This window comes from Siniperca chuatsi, linkage group LG18 (assembly GCF_020085105.1).
Source record: "Siniperca chuatsi isolate FFG_IHB_CAS linkage group LG18, ASM2008510v1, whole genome shotgun sequence".
Classification (NCBI taxonomy): Eukaryota; Metazoa; Chordata; class Actinopteri; order Centrarchiformes; family Sinipercidae; genus Siniperca; species Siniperca chuatsi.
This window is the reverse complement of record NC_058059.1, coordinates 12813629-12827107: the sequence shown is the minus strand read 5'-3', so window position 1 is coordinate 12827107 and position 13479 is coordinate 12813629.

The following is a 13479-nucleotide window of genomic DNA, read 5'->3' as shown; positions in this document are numbered from 1 at the left end:
GTTTTACTCAACAACACACACATACACACTTGCACACAGACAAACATACAGAGCCTGGACTGGGGTCCTGGGGGCAAAGAGGGATGTGATACGGAAATCCCTGTCCACTGATATCTTCCTCTGATAACTGTCTGTGAAGGTCATCTGTCCCCTCATTGGGCAAGACTCTCTATAAATCACTGTGGAATTGGCATGATGGGTATTCATGGAGGCAGCTACTGCCTCCCGGTCTTTTCCACACACCAATCTTCTCCTTGTTGCCTGTAACCCAAGCAGATGTCCACAATAAATAATGACACATCTGGACAATTTCATCTATTACAGCACACTTGCAGCAGACATAACATGGCCACCATCCTACCTGAGGTCTTCATTTTTTTCTGCCTTCCAGTATCTTGACATTTCAGTGTATTAAGTTATAGGAGTCTACATCTACTGTATCTGCTGATCCAGCGATGGTTTGAAAATGGCTTAAACAAGTATCCAAATGCAAGTCCTCAAAAATTGTTTAACACCAAGAGACAGCAGGTTTACTAGTGTTGCAGGCCTATTAACACTGACCAAAAATTATACAGTTCTTCAGCTGATGCTCACTTCTAGGTATCGTTACAATAATAATAAAACTTCTTAAATTTGCCTCCTCCCAAATCTAAAAAAAACTTTATATCACAGATGCAGTAGGGTCTCATTTAATTCGTGAAATTATTTTACACATTTAATGATATATGACTTCATTATTTAGAACTGATGTAATTTATTTTAAAAAGAAAAGCAGATATGAGGGTGGTATCAATCTTCTCATCTAACTCTCAACCAGAAAGCTAATAAACATATTTCCCAAAATGTCAAATTATTCCTTTAATAACTAATGCCAGATGGGTTCCATATGGTTCTCTACACATTATAGTTGCTACTGCTTAAGCTTTAACTTTGAAGACACCTTTGCTGAAAAATATTTTCCAGTTACCTCTGTCTGTCAAATGTGACATCTGTTACCTCTGGTGGCTCATTAGGTATTGGAAGACTTATTTATTTGTGTCCCAGTGTCTTAAAGAGAACGCCACAATTTGAGATCAGACATTTGACATCGAACACTATAAATCTAACTTGATTGCATGTGGAGGGGGAATCTTTAAACTGTATTCTGTAAAGTGAAATATTACACTTATTGGTGTTATGGGATCCAACTAAGTAAATAAAAGTTAAAATATTCTAACCTTGAAATGCTGCTGCTACACCACTGGTTTGATTTTGACAAACAGTCAACAATGATGCACTTTGGCAGTGTATGCTGATATTAAAATTTACATTGCAAGTAAATGGCACTGTCAACAACAGCCTGAAACAATGAGGCATTTTACAAAATAAATGTATCATTGGAAATCTATGGATTCAATAATCTTGAATCTTAAATCAGTCCTTTATTTAACCTCTGTGCATTTATGCTGTTGCAACACAAAGACACACCAAAGGCATGCAACCTGGCTAAACCAAAATCATTTTCACATTCTCATGCAGATGGCAGTTGTAATGTGTGTGTGTGTGTTGTGCATGCACACATGCACACATCTGTGGGTGTGTGTTTCTGTGTGAGTCTGTGTGTGTGCCTGTGAGTTTGTGTATGTGTGTGTGTACGGGGCGTACTTTTGAGAGCGGCAGGTTTGGCCCCCGAGGCGATGACAAAGCGATCAAACTCTATGTGTCACATATAAATTGCTTTGACCTTTTTTCCTCTCAGACTCATGGCTCGATGGCAACAAGGGACATTTTACCCAACTGGAAAGAGTGCTCAAGTCTGCAAAACATGAGGAAATGGCAAGCGAGGAAATTAACGATGGTAAGTGTTTGTCCTCTACGGGGTCAAAACACGCCACTTTGTTCCCTTGTGTTTATGCTTTGCCAATTTCCCAAAAGACATCTAAAAAACCTTGAGTATTTATTCCAACACTTTGTGTTCTGAAAGAAAATTGAATTTACTTATGATAACAGATGGTGTGATTGTGAAAACAAAATGTTGCTCTGTATCACAAATTCTAGCTATAACAAGCAAACAGGTCAGCAGTGTTAATTCAGGTGCAACAGAGCTGCCCACTCATGTAGCATTTACCATTATACTCCTTAACCCCATTAAGTAAGTGGCCATTTTGTTTTGGAGCTCTCAGTTGTCACACTCTTGACCATTTTAATACATTTCAATTCTTGATGGCTGCATAAGTAGACTTCATAAATGAACCTGTTGTCTACGGTGGCCATCTGGCCAGAAGTCATGTATATAAATGGACCTCTAGACACTTGACTTCTGTAGCTATTGGCTGTGATTACTCTCTTGGCCTAATACAATATTCATGCATTAGAGTAGGCATGCATTACTTTCTTTCTCCTCCTCACGCGGCCGTCGGTAATTGAAATTTCTGAAGTGCGGCATGTTTAATAATGGAATTAATTTCCCATGCAAAGTGTATATGATTGACCATGCACAGGGAGCAGAGGGAGCAGGCTCCATTTCCAGTGAGGAATAGAAAATAGCAGGCTGTTAGCCATATTGTTAGATTTATGAATTCATGATAGAAATGATGATAAAAGCATAATTTAATATGATTTATCATTATAATTACATTGTATATAATATATATTATATGTAATTGCTTTACTATTGCAATGAAGATAGTTTTCTGAAATTTGATTGACTGGAAGGATCTTGAAAAAAATATTTTTTTCAGATGATCTTGGTGAAGATATTTTCTTCCTTGCAATAAACAACTATAGCAAAGACAGCAGTGTAACCATTTTTTCAACAGGAAACACATACAGTATCAAAGCCACAAATTTTGGGAGATAGAGAAAGAAACTAAAAAAGAGGAAGAAATTGGGGGGGAAAGGCACAGAAATATGAAAAGCCCTTTAAAACAAATGTAAAAGATGTGGGAGGGAGACTGAGCTCCTTGTGTAGGCTAATGATCAAGCTGGTTTGACCTCTCAAGCAGTTAATGTGAAACAGACTGTTCCTGGCAAGCCAAGTCCAAATGACAGACCATCACAGGGAAAGAACAAAGGAGTAGCTCTCACAAGAACACCATTCATCGCTGCATGGTTATGTTTTATGAAGGCAGGGAATAAAAGGAAGAGTATGTCCAGCTTCAAAATGGTATTTCTGATGCATACAGGAAGTGTGTCCCATTCTGCTTTCTGTTTTCAAGACTCTTCGCATATCCTTGTTTCCCACCCACATTTTGATTACAAACCACTTGTCCTATAACCCTATGTCCCTCCCTGTTCCATTGCTTCTTTTCTTGCAAATTAAACTGCAAAAAGGACACCTGCCCCCCTCCCAGTACATCATGCCCAAAATATGACAAAAATAAAATACAAACAAAAATGTTAATACACAAGGAAACCTTATGTGCTTTGTTTAAACACAAAACAGTAGTGCAAACACTGAACACTGATACTATGCAGAAGAAATCTAAATCAATGCCATCTTTAATGACCATACAAGGAATCTCATAAGTTAATTTGTGAAGAAAGCATAGGACAAACACACAATTAATTTTGCTGCTTTTCAGTTGACAGCAAGGGGTGAGGTTAGCAGGACGGGAGGGGTTGGTGCAGTGAGAGTGTGATGAAAACAGCAGGCTCAGCATGATAACATTGTATGTCCCAGCCAAGACATATTAGGTTAATGAAATGTTCACAGGCTGTAATTGTTGTAATGAGTGGACAGACTGTGAAGAAGGACGAGAGAGATGCAGCACAAATCAAGGCCTGTAGAGAAGAAAGAGACAAAGTGGACAAGGTGAAAATTTCCAAAATGTAATTTATTTCAAAGACAGAGAAATATTATTTTCAGAATCTGTGGAGAACTTTTTTATACTTTAAGTGAAGTTCAAACATGAACCTCCCCTAAATTAGTCGTCACTGACATGTTCATTATCTGATGATAGGATTTTGTGAGACTCAAATGCAGGGATTTTCAAATGTTCCACTTTCTCTATTCATCTACAACTTCTGAACATGCCCTCTGCATTTCATGAACGCAAAAAAGAATCTTGCTTTGAACACAAAAACACTCCATATTTCTGTTCATTAAATAGAAAAATAGTTACATTTAGCAAGTAGAGGCTACAGTCTAGTAATTTCCAATAAATAACCTCAATCCTTCAAAAAAGATGCCACCCTCACATTCTCTGACAATTCCACAGTTCAGAAATGAACACAGATCAAGAACAACACTAACAGATCATAAAATGCAAGGATGCGGTGAAGAACACAAGTAATTCAAAATGGGAATGAGTGGGTGGTGAGAGAGAGAGCGAAATAAAGTGAACAGGAGAGAAACACAGAAAAGGTGAGAAAGCATCAGAGAATGACAAGAGTGGGAGAGAGGGAGTTACAGAGAGACATTTAGGGGAGAACTGAGTTGAATTCAAATACCCAATGATTACATCTCTTAAAGTGTCAAGTACATTTCCATTTAAAGTGCTTGCTTAAACACCCATGAAGAGGTGTTCTCCGGCTGCTATGCACACAGTAATGACTGGGGAGTCTCCGAAGTCCCTCAAGCCGTGCAATTGTTGCTTTCTTCCTCAGCGCATTGCCTCATCTGCCTCAACTTTAAAACAATATATTGTGTCTATAACAGACCCACAACCAAGGGCTAGATGCCCCCTAGTCATAATGCCACTTCAAAGTTACTATGTCTGCAATTCAAAAATTTACAACCAAACTGTGGTGAACACCATGCACCCACTACCTGAGGACACTGAGATGAATGGGCTGAAAGCAACAGAGACTATACCAATTTCCACCAAAATTACAAGAACCTATGACATCAGAATACTTTGTAAGATGCTATAATCACATACAATTCTACACACAGTGACTTTAAAGGGAAACTTCAGTATTTTCCCTTGTTTGTGTGTCTAAGTGACTAATGGGGACAACAGTTTTTTGTCCAGTATTGAGCGAGAGCGCAAATATAACTTTCTCTGTTGTTGTAGAGAATGCCTGTTCTTCAGTTGCTCATTTTAATTGTGGTGTTCCTCAAGGGTCCATTCTTGGGCACCTGTTGTTTTCAATATCCATGCTCAGCCAAATCATTAAAAACCATGGTGTCTCCCACCACTGTTATGGGGACAACACTCAGTTACATGGCCCTTTTCAGTCCAGTAACTCTAGCAGTTTAGATAATCTCCTTGCCTGCCTCAAGGATGTCAAAGGCTGGATGTCGAAAAACTTTGAATGACAAAAAATCATAGCCATTGGTCCAAACTCTACCAGCCTGGTTCAGAACAAGCTTACTCAAACCTGCTAGAAATTTTGGTATAATATTTGATGCAGATCTCTGTTTTTATGCTCATGTGAAGAATCCAACTGGTGCAGAACGCTGCTGCCCGAATTTTAAAAGGCACAAAGAAATATGAACACATGACTCCTGTGTTAGCCAACTTACACTGGCTGCCTGTTTTATTCCGTATTGATTTGAAAATCTTATTGATAACTTTTAAATGGCCTTGCTACAAATTATATAAAGGACCTATTGACTCCATATGTGCCTGGGAGTTCTCTGAGATCGGTGGATGCAGCTCTGCTGGTTGTTCCTAGATCTTGGCTTGTGACAAAAGGTGACTGGGCCTTTGCTGTTCGAGCCCTGACTGTGAAACACTCTATCTACTGAAATCAGACAGACTACATCATTAGCATCTTTTAAATCCCTTCTTAAAACTTTCCATGGGAAAGCATTTATGAATATTTAATACGTTGCTGGATTTTATCTTCCCACTCTTGCCATTTTACAATTTTAACTTTATTTTACTCCCCAGTGTTTTATATTGTTCATCCCTATGTTGTTTTTATTGTTGTTGTTTTTTTTTTGGTTTTTATCTGCTGTTTTGTTTCTGTAAAGCACTTTGTAACCTTGTTAAGAAAAGTGCTATGCAAATAAAGTTTATTATTATTATATACCAGACCAAGTAAGGCTGTAGCTGCAAAACCTCTGATTGTGTTCAATTGAGCAAGGATGCGTTTTATTGCTTATGAATTCAACTTTTCATTTGTTAAGGGAAGACTATCCTATTTTGTCAAATTAAATAAGCTCGCTTTAAGACAGAAATACACAAATACCAACAATATGCAAATTTACAATAACATGTCAAATTATAATAAAGACACTTAAGGAAATTTGATTGGCCTTTAGTGTAAACTGAGTGAGACTTAGAAACATGAAATCTTAGAGAGAACTTCCTAATTCTGAACCACATTCACCACAACATTCCTGCTGACTGCATTCAGCATTGATAATCCTGTCATTCTCCACAGGTCCATGTATTAAAATGCAGCGCTGATGTTTGCCTTTGTGAAAGGCCTTTATTATTAAAGTGCCCTCACCTGCTAACACATTACAGCCCGTAAACAACATGAATGATGTGCCGAGCACTGCAGCCTAACACACATTTATTAAATTACACTTTTCAGCCACACATCAGCTTTCTCCTTTGATTCATTTCCTTTAATGAGTTTGCTGATGTAGACTGGCATGCTGTAATGAAAAGGAAAAGACAAGCAAGCAGGAGAGCCATAAATAAGTCTCAGAGCATGAGGAATAATGACAGGAGTTTAATGTCCAATTAGATTAAAAGGCTCTCTGACACAAAAGCAGGATGCTGAGTGCACTGCTCAATGAGCCTGTGAGCGACATTGATTAACGCTAAACGGATCTATTACTCTCATCCATGGTACTGATCAACAGCTCTACCTGCCACTTCTCTAACACCATAAGTGTGTGTGTGTGTGTGTGTGTGTGTGTGTGTGTGTGTGTGTGTGTGTGTGTGTGGTCGCACCTATGTCTATGTATGCAAATGTGTCCATCCGTGAAGTGGATTATAGATTAGCAAAGATGGCAACTAATGTCCAAAACATCCATCAGTTTGTGTATTTCTCAAGGACACCAAGGTAGAATTTTGTGTTTCCTACTTCTTATTAATTTCATTTTGTAAACAAAGGACAAGCTAACCCAGGAAAGTTTTGCAATCTGTCATCTCTGATATATGCGTTTCATAAAACACAGGGGAGTTTTCTCCTTGTGAAGCCCAGCTGAGACCTGATATCGCTCCACATTATTGGCTTTAGTAGAAAAAACATGATAGTGGGATGGGTCTATCACCATATTTTTTTCAGACACTTGTCATAGTCTTCAGCTTGCATCTTCCGTTTGAGCTGAACATTTGAGACGGGTTGTGGAGGAGTTTAAATCTGCTTTGCTGCAGGCGGAGGAAACTACCTTGTAGTTGTGGCTCCTCATTATTCTGCTGAGAGAGCTTTGTGGATCTTTCCTGTGTTGAGGAGAGATAGATGGGATGATGAGAGATGTTCTCCTGTGAAGGGGTATGTCAACACCTTTGACATGTAACACAGCCTACATTAACATTCACAGTTCACAGGATCGGGTGTGCACCACAAAGCTCAAAGAGGCAATATTATGTAGCAGACTGTATTGTATATGTATAATGCGTAGTTTCCTTTGAAACTTGAGGTCTGAGGTTCCTCTCTGGGATCTGTACAGTATTTATTATAGGCCAGAATCCATGTGTGAGACATTAATAACATACATGAGAAAATGTTAGCTGTCTGTTTTCGACTTTTCAATGCAAATGTGCTCTAAATCTTTTCAGAATGACATAATTGTCATTGTTGTAAGGCTAATTTTCTAATAAATACAGTGTGTGTCATGTCTCATTTCCACAATTCATTCATTGAGGGAATATTTTTTTCCCCTCAGCCTACTGTTACACTAAACAGCAAGAAGGAAAAATTGCATCCTGCTTCTGCTAATGGAACAAACTGAATTGGGACAGTACAAAATTAGTACAGTTTTACTGTCAGAGCCTTTCTCAGCCAAGAAAGTAAAAAAGTTTGGAGGTGCTTTACTTCCTTAAAGCGCTGTCTGAATGATGGGTGGTCCTCTCTAGACCAGTGTTGTTTTGTACAAGTAATCCCAGATAGACCTGCAGCCTCATTTACAAAACGGGATGCAGATTCCACACTAAATGAATATTGTAAAGCCCAATATTTATATGCTTAAAAATATACTTGTCGTGCAGTTATTTGTCATGTAAGAAGATGCATTGGCCCAGAAATTCAAAAAGGGGAGACTTTATTGAGCATTAAATAGAGTCAAGGCTAAATTAACTATAGAATGATTTGGTCATGGGGTGACTAGAAATGTTCAAATTAAATGGCAGTATGTCATATGTGAGATGAAATGGTCTAATATTCAAGTCAACACTAAGAAGTGTGTTGCTGCACACTGGCAAGGCATGGGTGTAACCTGTGGAGGTCAAGAGACACCGATCTCAGTCTCCTTGACAAGTGTCTGCCTTCAACAGTATAAATGGAAACTGCTTCGTCAGTGATTTTCAACAGAGAAGAGAAGGCACAGATATGAAAAAAGGATGGAGCCAGTGTGGGTGAAATAAGACAAAACAAATGTTTTAAAAGTGTCATGAGAACATTTGTGTAATATACAGTACCTGGAAATAGGACCAAATTGCGGAGAATATTCATGGTACACACAGTCCACATTCAAAATTCAGACCATGTACGCTCATTTAAATGGTCTGTATTGTATTATTGCTTAATTACAGCATGCCAGTCACATAATGTTTTGATTACATACTTACATAAAAAATTTCCGCTGCCACACTTTCACACTCAACAAAAGCCTGAAGCCATATCCACATCAAACCACTCTGAAAACAAATTTGATTGGTGCAAAATGAATTGTGGCTTGTGGTTTGCAGCGTAAATAGTCAATCGTGTCTTTGTCCAATATCTATACCACTCTAATTTCTTCATTCGGAAAAAATGTCTCAAGTATGTGAGCTACTGTTAAGCTGATTTTGTTTATGGTATCCAGCTTTGTTTTGTCCAGTTTTACATTTGGCATCAGATGTGTATGGAAGCCATGTCTCTCACCCAGAAAGCAACCCTGTAACTAACTGTTGTCTACACATTAGCTCTTGGTTCAAGGTGAGGGGCCAGATAAGAGCAGTCCATGAATTCCTCTAAATATCCCAAAAGTGACCTTGCCCTGAGAGATTTCTCTCTTTCTGGGGGGTTGTGCTGGGTGAAAGTCACCAAACCTGAGTTGTTTTTTTCACTGAAGTATAGTTGAGCATTTTTACTTTTGCACAGATACTTTAGGGTTAATGGCAGTTTGCCCATTTAATGTATAGTCCAAATGCTTTGTAGACTTATGACTATGTTCCCCATATGTCCTTTGGGAGATGCTTCCATTGTTGCAGTGATTTGGTCTCTGTTGCAAGAGCTCTGTCCGTACTTAAGGGAAGCTCGTTTTTAGTGCATGTTGGACTTTGCCAAGGTTATGCCTTCTCAGCTATTCTGTTTATGATTTTCATGGACTGAGTTTAATTTCAACATAATTCTACCCTGATGCCTTCCATGCCAGCCACTGTTTCCTTCTCTATCTTAAGAGCACGCTACTGCATGCATATTTAGCATACATGCATGCATTCAACCTACAATTTGTTATATGTTTGATGTCAGTGTGGTTTTATATAGACAAACATCAAATTTTGGGGAGGTTTTCAAGAAAAACTGTCTGTGAATTTGCAGGGCTTCTTTCATGAAATGATAGTGAAAATTATTCTGGTTCTTCCTCATTCTATTAATTTATTTTACCTAAGAAAAAATACAAGCTACTGCAGTTTCTAAATTAAAGATTGAGTTCTAAATGCCTTGAAAATACTTGGTTTGCAAGGCCATGCTGCTCACCTTGTGGAGTCTAAATATTGAGCAATGTAAAAAAAAAAAATCAAGGAGTGTAAAAATAGATTCTGTTGCAGCATATAGGTTTGAATCCGTTCATCAGTTCACTTTTCATAAGTGCCTCACCTAGCCAATGTTATCGCTTTATTTAGTTCTTTGCAGTAGATAAAGTCACATACACACACCCACATGTTTCTATATCTGGATCTTCCATTCCACCTCTTCAGATTCAAACTCCATATCACCAAGACAACTCCACTGCAGAGTTCATGTGCTTAGCAAAGTTTCTTTCACTTTCTTTAGACACATCTTCTTTTCTCTTTTGACTTTACTGATAGACTAATTTCCTGGCAGAAAGCCCAGTTACTAGTCATGGTATGTATCAACAAATCTTCTCATCATTTCAACTCAAATATTAGCCATAAAGCCATGTGTATCATGTCACAACATAACATGTTTCTGTTTGAGATATATTACATATAAACAAGACATCATACAGAGGAGAAGTAATGTCTATCAAACCCTCAGTGGTAGTAGAGAATTAGCTTTGTGGAGCAGTAAAATCACAAGTTACATCGTTCTAATAGCAGAAAAACTTAATTAACTAGGTGAGCCTTGGGGGCTCTTACAAAATGCCTCCCCAAGCAACAGCGGAGAGCAAGAATGACCCCCCAGCTACCACAGACCTGCTTACTGATACAGAAAATATGATTGCTTTTCATATTCCAGTGAATTTTCAACATTTCCCATTTTACCTCAGGACACACAGTCGCTCAGAACACATTAGAATAGGTGCATTGCAGGAAAAGGGGCAGTGCGTGTGGGCGTTATTAGCTAAATGAATTTTAATAAATAACACTGAAATATAATGAAACATAAGACAATATGAAAGACGAAATTAAATGCTTGTTGAAGTATGCAAGGCAGATAATGGGATACAGTGGTGAAACAGATGAGTTTAAGGAGGTGCGTAATACTGCATGTTCAATTTATATGTAAATCAATCCACCTAATAGAATGACCTCGACCAGGTGCCAGAGGATAGGAAAACGATCCCACCCAAAAGCATTTTTGAATTTTCAAATCTCATGAGCTTTTATGAGAACAGGGTGTCAGCCTGGTGCTACAATAACCCATTAGAGAACAGGCTAATGAGGTGATATATTTGAGTTACGCTGAGAGTACTGCACAGCACCCACAACAGCCTACACAATACACATTTGTGGCTTAGACTGCACAGGGTGCCCACGTACAGGTACATCTAGCAGGGAGCAAGCTGCCCTTTTCCCCCTTGTCCGTGTCACTATGAGGTGGATGGATTCGTGACAAACATGCCGCCACTATCTGCCACTGTTCCATGTCACCTTTTTGTCCTGTCATAGCCTAAAACAGATATGCTATATGTTTGTCACACTGACTCTCCTTGTTAGAGAGACAGCAGTGGATAATCAGGAGAGAACAAATGATGTGCTGCGAACTCCCTGCTGTGTGACCTTTGACCATGCACATACTGTAGACATGGTAGCCTGTCTACCTAAACGCAACGATTACTGTATAGGTGAAAAGTAGATAGTGTACAATCTGAAAATCCTATGTATATTTCAACAACTTGTTTAAATTAAAAGTTTTTCTTTTCAAAAAACGGTATATGGGCATGTTCTGTGGAGCAAAGGTGCTATAGTCCCACTGTCATTCAGTCACTAATGGTGTGGAGCAGTGGGAGGCCAGGACACCTGCGTCTGCTGCCTGATAATGAATATGATGAAGATGGATAATACTTTACCCTGTCTGAAACCATGCTCTCAGCTAGGGAGTGATTACTGCAGTAATTGGGATCCATGGTGGCTGCCACTGGAGATACCGATGATGAGGCTGTCTCAACTAAAATGTAGATAACACTGACATTACTCATATTGAACCCCAGAGTTACAACTTCACAAATTACTGCTGACAACCTGTGACCTCGTTCTCTGTTTTACTGGAGTTTCACTGTATATTTGTGTCGGTGAAAGAATTTTTATACATTAGCGAATAGACAGAGAAGAGATATACATTTGCAGACACTGGGTTAAGATATGTTTGGTTCAAATTCACAAAGCATCACATTTGACAGGCCCCTCCATCATAAAGTCTTGTTGCAGTCAGCGAAGGGACAGAACAGGACAACAGAAAAAGCAGCACAAACAGCAGCTTTCCCTAAAACTCTGACCATGTCCTCGTGTGTCCCCTGCCACACCTGTCTGAACAACATTGCAGTCTCAAACAACATTGATATGCCAGTCACATAAAAGACATAGGGGCAAAACACTTACAGTAACTAGAAAAGGAAAGCACTGATGATATTACTCACTTTTTGGGGGCCATTTGTATCAGTTGTGTCACTGACCACCTCTATCTTGTGCCAAAGGGTTTGACATATTGATTATACTGCTGCATGGGCCATCTCCATACTTCATGCTGTTATTTTGAAAGATTTCAGAAAGAGATTTATGAAGACCCCAGAGTGATCATTACCAGGTGGCCTAGTCGGGCACCACTTCTTCGTCTTTGGTGAGGTTTTCTGGGATTCCTGAGGGACGATTGGATGTCCTCTAGGTAGTGTCCTAGTGCATGGAGGGTGCCGGGACTGAAGAGGGGGGTGCTCTTAATGACCATCTGCTCAGAGAGCAACCTTTTTAATGAAGATGGATGTTGGGAGGATCTGACCAGGGGGCTCCAGGCAGGGATCTAATGACACACCCTCCTATGTCTGGACCTTCTACGTTGTGTTATGTGCCCTGTTAGCCCTCACCACCACACTGACACCAAGACATTCAAACAGGCCACCTGAAGCTGTACCACTTAACAACGATAACTGCAGTTGTGGAAGATATTCACCCTGAGCCATATATGAGTCTAGTTAAACTAAGACCATACTCACACACTATTTGACAAAATATTTGACAAAACAGTTATAGTGAAGCATGAGGTGCATTCAAGAACAAAATGAAATACAAGTTAATCCATATTTTGTGTGTATATATTATGTGCCATGCATCCTGAAAACTTTTTCTACTAGTCTGAAATGCAAAGTAGCTAAAGACGTAGCTACAGTATTGAAACCTATTATAATCTCTTTAATTTCACGTTTTGAGGTCATCCATAGGGACAGTTCTTATGCGGCCATGTGAAAAGGTTCCAGGTCTTGTGCATAAATGTTTTACATGTAGATAAAAGCTCTACTCCACAAGCATTATATGAAGTTGGGTCATTATTATTGCCTCGCGCTTTGTCACTGAGCCACATCACGTTATGATTGAGCAACCCAGATTTAATTGTATTTGAGTTACTTAAATTAAATTCCCCTTCACTCTTGATCCGCATCTTTTGTTGTCCAAGCTTTTTTTTCACTCTTTGTGTTTATATTGAAGTCTTGGGAAATGTTTCTGTTGCTCTGGCAGACTCAGAATCCTGCGATTATGCTCCAGCGCTCAGGCCTCATCATCTGAGTGATTCCAGAGCTGCAGTGTTGATAATATCCAAAAAGGAAACGAGGGAGTTTACAGCACCCACATCCTTAGGCTTCACCCTGAATGTGCGCTCAAATTAAAAGGTGGCCTAACGGCGGTTCTAAACACGGGGGGATGTTGTGTCAGCAATCTTTAATTAGAGTCATCCTGTTCGAAAACACAGCAGGGAGCGGGAAAAGACCCTGCT